The 13,096-nt window shown below is 38.5% G+C and overlaps 1 long non-coding RNA gene across 1 annotated transcript in view; it reads right to left on the bottom strand.

Moving 5' to 3' along the window:
• Positions 1 to 12,866, bottom strand: part of LOC136826792 (uncharacterized) — a 96,652-nt gene extending 83,786 nt beyond the window's left edge. Inside the window, exon 1 of the long non-coding RNA XR_010849712.1 lies at positions 12,737 to 12,866. This is a non-coding gene — a long non-coding RNA (uncharacterized lncRNA). The remainder of the gene's footprint in view (positions 1 to 12,736) is intronic.
• Between the last annotated feature and the right edge of the window lie 230 nt (positions 12,867 to 13,096).

Below are 13,096 nucleotides of genomic sequence, written 5' to 3'. Positions count from 1 at the left end.
AGGCAAAATTACTCTCTAATTTACACAAAGCATTTGAAATTTATGTCCTCTCTAATATTACAATAGGATATCTTGTCTTATCGAAACTTCCCAGCTTATCTTCTGAACCCAGCTGGAGCCTTCAGGTTCAGCAGCCTCTAACAAACCGTTCTCATACCCCGAGCCCAAACGTCACTCACGTTGTCTGTCACCATGAAGTCTCAACCATTTGGGTGACAGATCACCTGCAGCTACTATGCGGCCCACATGCCATATTAAAATACCGCAGCCCAGTAATGAAATTTGTGACTAACTGCATTCTTTGTATGAGATTTCTTATCCTGGTGGCCTTGGAAGGTATTGCACCAACACAAGGCTGATCTAATCCAAAATAACAGCTAATCAAGTTATTTTTTTATTCATATCCTGTGTATGAGTTTTGCTAATCTAAGTTTTAACTTTCTATGCAGAGAGAGAGAGAGAGAGAGAGAGAGAGAGAGAGAGAGAGAGAGAGAGAGAGAGAGAGAGAGGCACAAAGAATACTGCTCTGTAGGAGCTAATCATAGCTTCTTGTACTATGTAGGATAATCAATATTCTTGCCCTTTTAGTTTCAGGTATGAAAATAAATATCCATGTCATGCGAAAGCAATAACCCTGAATATAAATCTGTACAATCTTGATTATATAATTTATGCATAATTTATTATTTAACAGAAGTAACTGAATAGATATAAAAGATATTCAAGGCCCATCTGCCATCAATTCTTCAAGAGCCGCATACGGTTTCTTTTAACCTATCATTTCTTTCTGGACAGAAACGCAAAAAGGAGGTACGAATAAGTACAAAACTCCTTGCCCATAACATATAAAAATAAAACAAAAGTTACACTTTAATATATCGGTCTCTTCATTTCATTTCTCTCATCTGCATGGCAGTTACTCTATTGTCTTCAAGCGAGCATCCAGCAGTGATCAGCGATGGGCTGCTTATGACAATTTGAGAATTCAAGAGAAAGTCTGGATTATTTTTGGAATTTTCTGTATCCTGTTAGTGTTGCTGTTCGCCATTTTTGTCTCTCTGTCACCTCTGAGATCACAACTGAGTTCCACCGACGCTGTACATATTGCCGTGGGATTCCTCTTGGGACAGGGTGATGTATTTTGTTGTTTACAGAATTAGTTTCAGAGCACAAAAATTCCTGCTTCGATTTTTCTTCAACTGAGATATTTATAAAAGCAGTTTTATGAAAGAGAAAATCTTGCCACATATCAAATTTTTGGTAGAAGTATTTGGCCTGAACATTTAAAACTTTACCAAAATCACGTTCTGATATAAACAACTGTAAATAGTTATAGTTTTTTTTATTAAGAAAAAAAAGTGTTTTTTATTAAGTAAAAAATAACTGCAAATTTTCTTTCACAGACTAACTGATAATTACTAACTTGTAAACAAAGATGATTCACTTCCGATATCGCTGATTTCTTTTATATGGCGCTGACATCGACTATCTTTCCAGGGACTTCTATCAGTGTTTCAGCCACAAGCCTCCGCATGTTGATGCTAACATCGCTGATGTTTCATACGCTTATGCTGACGCATTACGCCAGTGATCTCATGTCAGGTCTGGCAGCTGGGGACCCACGGCTTCCAATCTCAGACTTCACTGACATAGCTGAAAATCCTGAATTTACTTTGGCATACTCTAAGAGCACTTCAGTGGATGAGTACTTGAGCGTGAGCATTGCAAATTTGCTTTTTATATATTTTATAAAAATTTAGACTTATGTTGTAATCTTATTATCAGCCATTCGTGAAGTAATTCCATTTTTACAGTGTGCATGAGGGTTCATAATTACTTGTAGGGTTCATAATCCCCTTGTATGTTTATATATATATATATATATATATATATATATATATATATATATATATATATATATATATATATATATATATATATATATATATTATATATATATATATATATTACATATATATATATATATATATATATATATATATATATATATATATATATATATATATATATATATATATATATATATATATATATATATATATATATATATATATATATATATATTTTTATATATTTATATATATATTTTATATATTTATACATTTTATATATATATATATATATATATATATATATATATATATATATATATATATATATATATATATATATATATATATATATATATTTGCTATATAATATATATATATATATATATATATATATATATATATATTTATGTATATATATATATATATATTCGATTTTGGGAAACAAATACAGCAGACTCGGCATTAACTTATACCTCGCTTGATGGCTCAGTGGGTTGACTGTCGACTGGAGTCGCTGGACAAGTATCTTTGTTGAGGGATCGAGACCCAGTAGTGCCAATCTATTTATCACTTATAAATTTACCTTCGGTGACAATTCCCCATCAGGGATATTCCTGAGGTAGTGTGAATTTGATATTAAGCGACATTTGTAGCTTCATGATTGTATATAAATCACGGTGTGATAAAAAATTTCATAATAAGAGCTGCGTTTTCCAAATGTACCAATGAATTATCATGGTGGAGGTGGGTTAATGCCGAAGCTAAGTATAATTTCCCCGCTCTCGACGGGTAAACATGAACAACAGACTCGGCATTAACTTATATCTCTCTTGATGGCTCAGTGGGTAGACCGTCGACTGGAGTCGCTGGATAAGTATCTGTGTCGAGGGATCGAGACCCAGCAGTACCAATCCATTTAACACTTATAAATTCCCCTCCGGTGATAATTCCCCACAGGGGGTATTCCCGAGGTAGCGTGAATTTGACATTAAGCGACATTTGTAGCTTCATGATCGTATATAAATCACTGTTTGATAAAAAATTTCATAATAAGAGCCACGTGTTCCAAACGTACCAATGAACTATCATGGTGGAGGTGGGTTAATGCCGAAGCTAAGCATAATTTCCATGCTTTCAATGAGTAAACAAGTACAGCAGACTTGGCATTAACTTATACCTCTCTTGATGGCTCAGTGGGTAGACCGTCGACTGGAGTCGCTATATAAGTATTTGTGTCAAGGGATCGAGACCTGGCAGTACCAATCCATTTGTCGCTTATAAATTCCCCTTTGGTGATAATCCCCCATTGGGGATATTTCTGAGGTAGCGTGAATTTGATATTAAGCGACATTTGTAGCTTCATGATTGCATATAAATCATGGTGTGATAAAAAAATTCTATATATATACAGTATATATGTGAATGAATTTTATCACATCACCGTGATTCGCATACAAGCATTAAGCTACAAATGTCCTTTACCACAAATATGTCATCTGACCAACCTCCAACCATCGTGCCAGTGACCCTGGCACCTAACGATACCTGTGCCCCACACACAAGTTCTGTACTCGCGAACAATTGTCTTTACTTTATCCAATACCAATCGAACTGTGCAGATATAGAGTCAACTATACAATCTGTCAGTGCAGCCTTCTCCGAAGAGGAAATTAACTCAGCATATACAAAATGCAAAGACCTGATACCATATACCATTCTCCAGGAGCGACCCACAAAAAGCCTATCCTCTCACAAGAAAGTATCACATATTACTAAGTGGCTAAGGACTTGCTCGGTGGAAATCTACGCCGATGACCCTTACAATCTGCCTCCAAAGGGGCCTCCTGATCTAAGCCTACCTGCAGTGTACCATATGGCAGAAAATGCCTTTCTAAAAGCAAAATCCCTCTCAGAAAAAAATGACAAAACCTCAGAAAAAATAGAGGAAGCACAAGACAAATTTCCACAGATCTGGGACATGATCAAAGGAATATAGGAATCACTCAACAGTCTTAAAACTGTGAAAACAAATAATCTTTCACGGATCTGGGATGCCATCAAAGGAGTGCAGGAATCATTAGACAATCGCACAGCAAGCCACTAGACTCCTTTGAATGAAGCATCTATCACTTCCTTGCCTCCCAACAACACAAGAGAAGTGAGGGTGCAATGTGAAGTTGAGTTGGCCATACCCTCCCATGAGGGAACTCCCCTCTCTCCTTCGGATGAAGCGCCCACACCACCTGTAGACCTATCAGAGAGGACCGACGAACCCCCAACCTCCCCTTCCTTCCCAGTGCCTCCGGTGGAAGATAGATCCTCAGCGACGATCACCAGCCCGCGTGAGTCTTCCAACACTATATCTTCCCCCCAACCCCCCGTCGTGGATGAAGATGTGATTGATCATGAGGGGAGTGGGGCTTGGCAGACACAAACAAGTAGAAAAAAGAAAAGAATGTCTCGAGTGGCTGCTGAACCAGAGCCCAGCATTCGTGAATCACTTCGCCTGAAACCTGAGAGATGTCACGTTGTGATTCACAATTTACGGTCATCGGTGAAGCTAGACGCCATAGAAGAGAGTAAAGTTTCTCACGGGCTCCAACCCTCTTATCTCCCACAAAATCCCATGCAAAGTCAAACAAAGTGGCCTACAGGATTACCTGCCTATTTCACCACCTCGATGTTCTTAAAGGTGACAATTTCGGTCCTAACATAAAAGTCTCAAGATACAACCTAATCTGGGACCAAGCTCTCCCAGGGGAACTTACTGACACCCCAAGTAGAGGTTCAGGCGCAGACTCGCCTTCTACACAAGTGCCAGCCATCCTCCTAAGTCGAGTGAATACCCACCCCACGGGCCAATCCCCCATCCACCCAAATGATCAACTCATTCATTTCCCATCTTTGTGAGCTGCCATGGATACACTAAATATAATCTCTTGGAATATTTTTGGCCTCAAGCGGAACATTCCTCCCTTAAAACGTGTTCTGCAAAAACTTCACAGGCATCATTGCATTGCAAGAAACGCTCCTCTGGCCTCATGACCTTGCCATCTGCGATTCAATGCATGAAGACTTCAGAGCTTTCTCGACCTCATCGATGCAAGTTACAGATCACATCGTAGCCGGTCACCCGAAAGGGGGCCTTTCTCTCCTGTGGCACAAATCGCTAGATAATATGGTGAATGTGTTGACCTATAGGAGTGATAGATTGCTAGGGCTTCGAGTGAGTGTAGGGGACTCTAATATCCTAATAATTAATGTTTATATGCCCTGGGAAAAGAACGATAACTTTGATCAGTACTGCATGATCATAGGTGAGTTACACAGCATTATTCACGACTCTACTGCTGTATACTCTACATAACTGGGGATCTTAATTCTCACCCCACAAAACAGTTTTATAATGAACTTACTCGCTTCTGTCAAAATCATGCTCTCCGAATTAGCGATGTAATGCTCCTCCCTCCCTCCTCCTATACCTATGTACAGAACAGAATGGACACAGTTACAGCCTACATAACTGGGATCTTAATTCTCACCCCACAAAACAGTTTTATAATGCTGCTTCTGTCAAAATCATGCTCTGCATTCGATGTAATGCTCCTCCCTCCCCCCTCACCTATGTACAGAACAGAATTCTATCCTTTGACCACTGCAACATTTGCTATTTTGACCTGCAATCTTACAATGGGCAATGGGCTATGATCACATCCCCTTACAGGTGTCATTCAGTACCCCATCCCTCCCTACCACGAACCCCCTAACTGATCGCCCACCAACTGTTAACTGGGATTTTAAAAACCAACAGAAAACCAGATCCTTCAGGGAAACCACAGAAACCAGGCTGCGGTCACTAGCCCAACCGGCAGGCGCCTTACTGTGCACAAATCCAAAATGTAGAACGATCATCACAGGAGAGATCTGAAAGAATTCTATTCAAATATAATTTCTGCTATGCTCGCCTCCGGCAGGGATACCTTTAGTTCTCGTCAAGGCAACTCTCGTAATGTACCTAGATGGAATGAATTGGTTAAAGATCTTTATACACATTCACGAGAAATGTTCCTACTATGGAGGCAAAATGGTAGCCCGAGGGAAGGACACTTTGCACTGCTGATAAGGCAGGCGAGAGCGCAGTTCAAACTTGCCCTTAACCCTTTAACCGTTTAGTACGTATATATAAGTAATGCGCCAAACCTACCTGAGCCGTTTAATACGTATATATACAGAAAGCAGATGTTTTTACTGTGGCGTTTAGTACGTATATATACGATCGATTTTTCCTGCCTTCCTTTCAAGGTTAATCCACGAACCAAACTAGACACTATGGCAAAGGCCTTCTCCTCCATGACTAATCACAGCCATTCATTACTACCCCGCGACTTAAACTTCCTATTGTAAAATGCAATCGGATGGAGTCTTCCATCGTACTTCTGCATAAGGCAGGCCCCTATGCCATAGTGACTGGCATCTGTCACCAAAGTGAAAGGGCACTCAAAATCAGGAAGCTTCAACACTGGGGTAATAACTAAAGTATCCTCAATATTCTGAAAGGCTGACTGCTGTCCATCACCCCATACAAACTGCACATCATCCCTCAGGACTTCTGTCAAAGGAGATGCTAAAGTAGAAAAACCCTCCACAAACCTACAAAAAAATCCAGCCATGCCCAAGAAACACCAAATCTGTTTCTTATTCTTGGGAGCAGGAAAATCTACAATTGCCCTAACTTCATCATCATTCATTCTAACCCCCCTATTTAGAAATAACATGACCGAAATATACTATCTGCTTCTTCAGAAAATTACACTTTGCTAATTTTATCTTCAAACCTGCTAACTTAAGCCTCCTGAAAACTTCCCTAAGAAACTCTAAATGTTCCTCTACAGAATCATTGGCAACTAAGATATCGTCCATATAAACAAAAATGGACTTCCCTAATAAGCCATGCAAAACTGTATTCACAAGCCTAGTAAATGTTATAGGACTACCTGATAAACCAAATGGCATCCGTGTGAACTCAATGTTCCTTCAGCAAAGAAAATGCCTTATACTTGCGACTCTCCTTGCTAAGCAGTACTTGCAAGCATCCTCAACAAATAAATCTGGCAAACACGCCACAGGGTAATGATCAGGAATGGTTTTCTTGTTCAACTTCCTAAAGTCCACACAAACTCGAACTGAACCATCCTTCTCAGGCACTGCTAACAATGGAAAATTAAAAGGTGAGGAACTGGGCCTAACAATGCCTTCCTCCTCCCACTTATTAACTTCTTGCTCTACCTGTTCTCTAATCTTAAAACAGATCCTATATGAAGGGACAAAAATAGGCTTAGTCTTATCCTCTAAATGAACCTTGTGTTCTACCACATTTGTTAACACTAACTTATCCCCTTTAAGTAACAGAAGATCTTCCATACCATCAATATATTCTTTAAAATCAGCATTGGCTAAATGATCCCTAAAAACCTGCCTCCTAGCCTGTTAAATCTGCTTCTGAAAATTCACACATGTCCCTGACTATAGCAACTGAATTATCTTCATCAATCCAGTCAATAAAATTAACCGCATAAGTATCCTTCTGATAGTTCCAAACTGAATCATTACAGTTGCGCAACTCTGCCCAAGTATCCCCTGAACTCTATACATTGCTAATAGAAGCCGTACACACTACCCCCTTCAGCTTTTCGCTATATTCATCCACACACATACCTGTCTGGGCTTATGCACACCTTTCACTCAAACTTTCACCATAGAAACCATACCAGGACCTAGAACCACATCATCTGACAAAACCCCTGTATAACACATCCTGCCCACAGAAACATGTTCAGAACCCACCCACAAATTCTCATGTACATCCAATCCATTATCATCATCCACTCTACTTATATCCATTTCCTCGTAAGGTACAAAAACACTAGGTACTCCAACAGTTATACTGCATACCCCTCTGTGAATTGAGATTTTGTGTCGCCGACATGCTGGATGGCCCAGTAACAATGTATTCCCCAGAGCAGCCCCTCGTATAACCAAAAATGGCTCTGTAAAAGTTCTACCCCCAAGAAATAAACACACATCTACGTAACCCAAAACCCATAACCTATTTGCTTGCACATCACATGCTGTCTCTTTAGCAGGTTTCAAAGAACGATCGGAAAACGCTCATCGGAACAACTCATAATTCATGCAGTTAATAGAGGAATCTATAAAGATATTAACATCAACCCCATGCACAGACCCTTTTACCACTGGTCGGCCCCTAGAGGCCCCTGAAAAACCCCCTTGAGGAGTTCTCCTACCTGCCAGACCAGCTCTGCTAGACTCATTCTGTTTAAGAAGCAGGCAAAACTGCTAACCGTGATATGCAGACTTGCAAGTGCCACAATATTTCACCCTACAAAACTTCTTAGTATGGCCCTGCCTATTACAATTGTAACAATGCCCCTGAGATCCTGAACTTGCAGAAGTCTTATCATCCTCTGTCTTGGCACATAACCTCATAATTGTGGAATCAGAATTAGTCTTTGTATGATGCTTCGGAATAGCCCCAGAAGATTTCGGCATCCTGTCCGAAAAGGAGCTATCTACTGCAGAGCATTTCAACATGTGCTTATGAATTTGAGAGAACAGTAAAGTCTCGTCTGACCTCCTTTCTATCTCCTTGTCAAAGCTATTTATGATAGCATCAGGAACGTCATTCAGAATCCACACGTTGCAATAGTTTCTCAAGATTCTCTATCGAAATAGTCTCTCTATTTACCCAACCAGAATTTCTCAGCTTCTTCAAAAAATCGCTTGCAGCATCAAAACATCTGGCACCAAATGTGACCAGCAAATTATGGCTTTACGGACCTTGAAAAGAGACCTAACGTCCTGAACTGCATCATTGGCTCCGGTTGTTCCATATGACACTATCAAAAAATCCTTAAGATCGTCCCAGGTCCTCCACTTTAAAAAGTGATGACTCCGGCAACGCTGTCTGATATCCCCTTTATCTAAACTAAGGAAGCCTTTTGCTTCATTGAAAGCCTCTACCCCATCCATTATTTTCTTGGTGACTAAAAAATTTGACACCCCCTCTATAAAAATTTTGAGAGGAACTGAAAGAACGCCATCAACCAGCCCTGGAAAAGGCCGAATTCCTGCGTTTACGAACGTAAATTTGCGCAATATTGTCACCTTATCCTTATCTTCGTTAGCCTCCGTCATAGTATCTGAACGGATAATCCTCCAAGTTCCAAGTACCCGACCTGATCTCAACTTCATATAATTCCACAAAGGTAGAAAGAAAAAGAAAAAAAAAATAAAGCAACTTGTTAAAAATTCAGCAAGACCCCAACACTAATGCAAATGCGAACCATTAAATAAAATTCTAAATGCCAAATGCGAACAATGAAGTAACCCTAGCCGCAAATGCAAACAATTAAGACAAAAAAATTCTAAACAGTCGTGATCGACAACCAGAAATTTTCCTGAACACTCGAAATACTTCACTCCACACAAAGAAAATGGGCTCACAGAGAGAATGAGACAACAGCATCGAGCCAACACCAGACTAAGATGAGCAAGCGCTTTCAATGATGTCATAAGATTGTCACCATTCCCTAATGAAAGCTCCACACACACTCTCTTCCTGACATAACCACAAAGCAATAGGACTCTCCCTTAATTAACCTCCATTACAAGTAACTAACAAGAAAAAAAACACAGTAACTCTCATGTAACCCCTTCTCACTACAATGGTTACACGACATGTAGTTAACCTGAAAAGTGACAAAAACACCTCTCGGTCTTTCAAATGCACTCACCCAACACTTGCCACTCGAGTTCCCAGGGCAACTGACTCGATCAGCAGTGCAAGCTCGCCTAACTGCAAAAATTCCCTAAGCAAAGAGGCACATATACCAACCAAAGCACACCCTAATGCTTAATCTCAATTTCCTCCTAAGATGAATCTTTTCAGAAGTGTACCTAACCATTATAATATACCTAAGTGTAGTTCCTGCTGCCAACCAAAATCTGTTACCCAATCGAAAGTAATCCCATTTTGCTTACCTTTCCTAACAGTCAAGAAGTCCCATCTATGGTAGCTTGGTAGTGACTGCATTCTCTCTCTCTCTCTCTCTCTCTCTCTCTCTCTCAGATCTACAGCGAAACAAGCTTTACCCAAAATAATTTATTTGGCAACAATCTAACATAACTGGATTGCAAGAAACGAGACGTGACATAAAATGGAGTACTAACCCTCTCACCCCCGCCCTATATGGCAATTTGGGAAGCCTTACCCCCGGACTATTTTGGATTGCAAACGCATTTTGAAGAGGTCAGGTTGGTCGCTTTCTTTTGAAAAATGACTGAATTTTACGATGCAGGCATAAAAAATAAAAAAAAATCTGTGTAAATAGCCTTTATCATTTGGTGAACTTTGCCGATAACGAAATTTTTTTTCTTTTATCGTATATATTGAGATATAGCACCAAGGCTACACAGCACAGGAATTTCATATTTTACCATTGTATAGAGCAATTATTTAGCTACAAAACGGTATAAGTAACTTTGTATTTAGATGGAATGAAACAGAAAAAATGGGATAAGTAAAATTATCGAAAGCAAAATTTTCTTTAGCGGGAGTAGTGCAAACCAGCGATCGCAAAAGTTTTTTTTCAAATCCTCACCATCCGGTTATTTTTCGAGTAATTTGGGTGATTTTGCTGTCATTGGGAAGCTAAATGATTGTTAATGACAGTAAGCATAAAAAATGGCCTATGAGATGTTTAAATGCCCTTGCATTGAGAGGGAAGATAAAAAAAAAAAAACAAATAAACGTAAAATAATTGACTGTAGTAAGTAAGATGTTGCACAAACACATTTGAATATAATTTTGTTGTAAAGCTCAAGTATTTAGCTTTACAATAGTATAAAAACTTTGGTAATTACGAGAAAATACAGTGGAGAAAAAAATTGTCAAGCGCACGTATATGAAAAGTCAAGTTTAGCCGCTGGCTTGGCCGAAAACACGCAATGTAAAAATTTTTTTTCAAATCCTTACCATACGGTTATGTTACGAGTAATTTGGGTGATTTTGCTGTCATTGTGAAGGTAAATGGTTATAAATTACTGGGTGAGCATCAAAAATGGACTATGAGATGTCTAAATGCCCTTGCATTGAGAGGGAAGATAAAAAAAAGAAAAAAAAGCGAATAAACTTAAAATAATTGACTGTGGTAAGTAAGATGTTGCACAAACACATCTGAATATAATTTTTTGTAAAGCCCAAGTCTTTAGCTTTACAATAGTATAAAAACTTTGGTAATTACGAGAAAATAAAGTGGAGAAAAATATTGTCAAGCGTACGTATATGAAAAGTCAAGTTTAGCTGCAGGCGTGGCTGAAAACACGCAATGTAGAAATTTTTTTTCAAATCCTTACCACACGGTTTTTTTTCGACTAATATGGGTGACTTTGCTGTCATTGTGAAGGTACATGATTGTAAATTACTGTGTGAGCATCAAAAATGGCCTATGAGATGTCTAAATGCCCTTGCATTGAGAGGGAAGATAAAAATAAAGAAAAAAAAACGAATAAGCGTAAAATAATTGACTGTAGTAAGTAAGATGTTGCACAAACACATTTGAATACAATTTTGTTGTAAAGCTCAAGTCTTTAGCTTTACAATAGTATAAAAACTTTGGTAATTACGAGAAAATAAAGTGGAGAAAAAAAATTGTCAAGCGCACGTATATGAAAAGTCAAGTTTAGCCACTGGCTTGGCCGAAAACTCGCAATGTAAAAATGTTTTTCAAATCATTACCATACGGTTATTTTACGAGTAATTTGGGTGATATTGCTGTCATTGTGAAGGTAAATGATTATAAATTACTGGGTGAGCATCAAAAATGGACTATGAGATGTCTAAATGCCCTTGCATTGAGAGGAAGATTGCAGAAAATAAATCTAAGCGTACGCTATATGAAAAGCTCAACTTTAGCGCAGGTGACGTTTTCCTATGTTATTTTACTTGTTTTACAACAATTTAAAGTAAATTTTTTCGGCCGGCTGTAACTACACTGTAATTGACCTTTTCCAGTAATACGACTTGAATTACCTAATTTTGCTGTCATTGTGTCCGTAAAATCCATTGCTATTACGGCAAAGGTGTAAGCATAAAAATGGCCTAAAAATATGTCTAACGTGCCGTAGGGATGTTTACTGGTTACAATTTTGCCGATAAGCCATGAAGAGGGTGGCGGGCTCGTAAACTGCCGGCTAGACCTAAGTGCGTTAGATAATGTCACAAACACATTTGGTCAATACATTTTAGTTTAAAAGCCCAAATCTTTACGCTCTTGTAAAGCAAGTAAAAAACATTAAAAACGTCAAGAAATAGTGGAGAAAAAATTTGTACAGCCGGCACCCAGAATTACCAAATATTGTCAAGCGTACGTATATGAAAAGTCAAGTTTAGCCGCATAAAAAACAAAACACACTATGTTGAATTTTTTCAAATCCTTACCACACGGTTATTTTTCCAGTAATACGGGTGATTTTGCTGTCATTGTGAAGGTAAAATATTGTAAATTACTAGGTGAGCATAAAAAATGGCCTGTGAGATAAATGCCCTTGCATTGAGAGGGAAGATAAAAAAAAAGAAAGCGAATAAACGTAAAATAATTGACTGTAGTAAGTAAGATGCACACAAACACATTTGAATATATTTTTTTGTTGTAAAGCCCAAATCTTTAGCTTTACAATCATATAAAAAACATTAGTAATTACAAGAAAAAGTGGAGAAAAAATCTGTAAACCACCCGTTACTCAATTTGAAAAATGACAAACGGACAAAACCAAAAACACAAAATAAAAACATACACACTCACCTTGCACTTCAGACTCAAGACGAGGCTCGGCTGCTGGGAGGTAGATGAGGCCGTCGTAATCTCACAATCTCAAACAACCATTAACACAACACGGAAATATATATAAAAAAACAAGGAAATAGAACCATATACACACAATAAAATAGCACACCAACAAGAAAAACTAACAACTCTCGGAAAAACATACAAAAACTCTCAACACGAAACCACTGACTGGCACTAGCTCTGACTAAAGACTGACCCCCGATTACACAACACTCAGGCAGAAGACAAACGGACACGCAGTCACACCCAAAAAAACGACCAACTCCCGAACAGCCAAATGACTCGTCAACAATTACGCTCTCTCTCTCTCTCTCT

This window comes from Macrobrachium rosenbergii, chromosome 41 (genome assembly GCF_040412425.1).
Source record: "Macrobrachium rosenbergii isolate ZJJX-2024 chromosome 41, ASM4041242v1, whole genome shotgun sequence".
Lineage (NCBI taxonomy): Eukaryota > Metazoa > Arthropoda > Malacostraca > Decapoda > Palaemonidae > Macrobrachium > Macrobrachium rosenbergii.
Note: the sequence above shows the minus strand (reverse complement) of the source record. Positions and strands in the feature narration are given on the sequence as shown.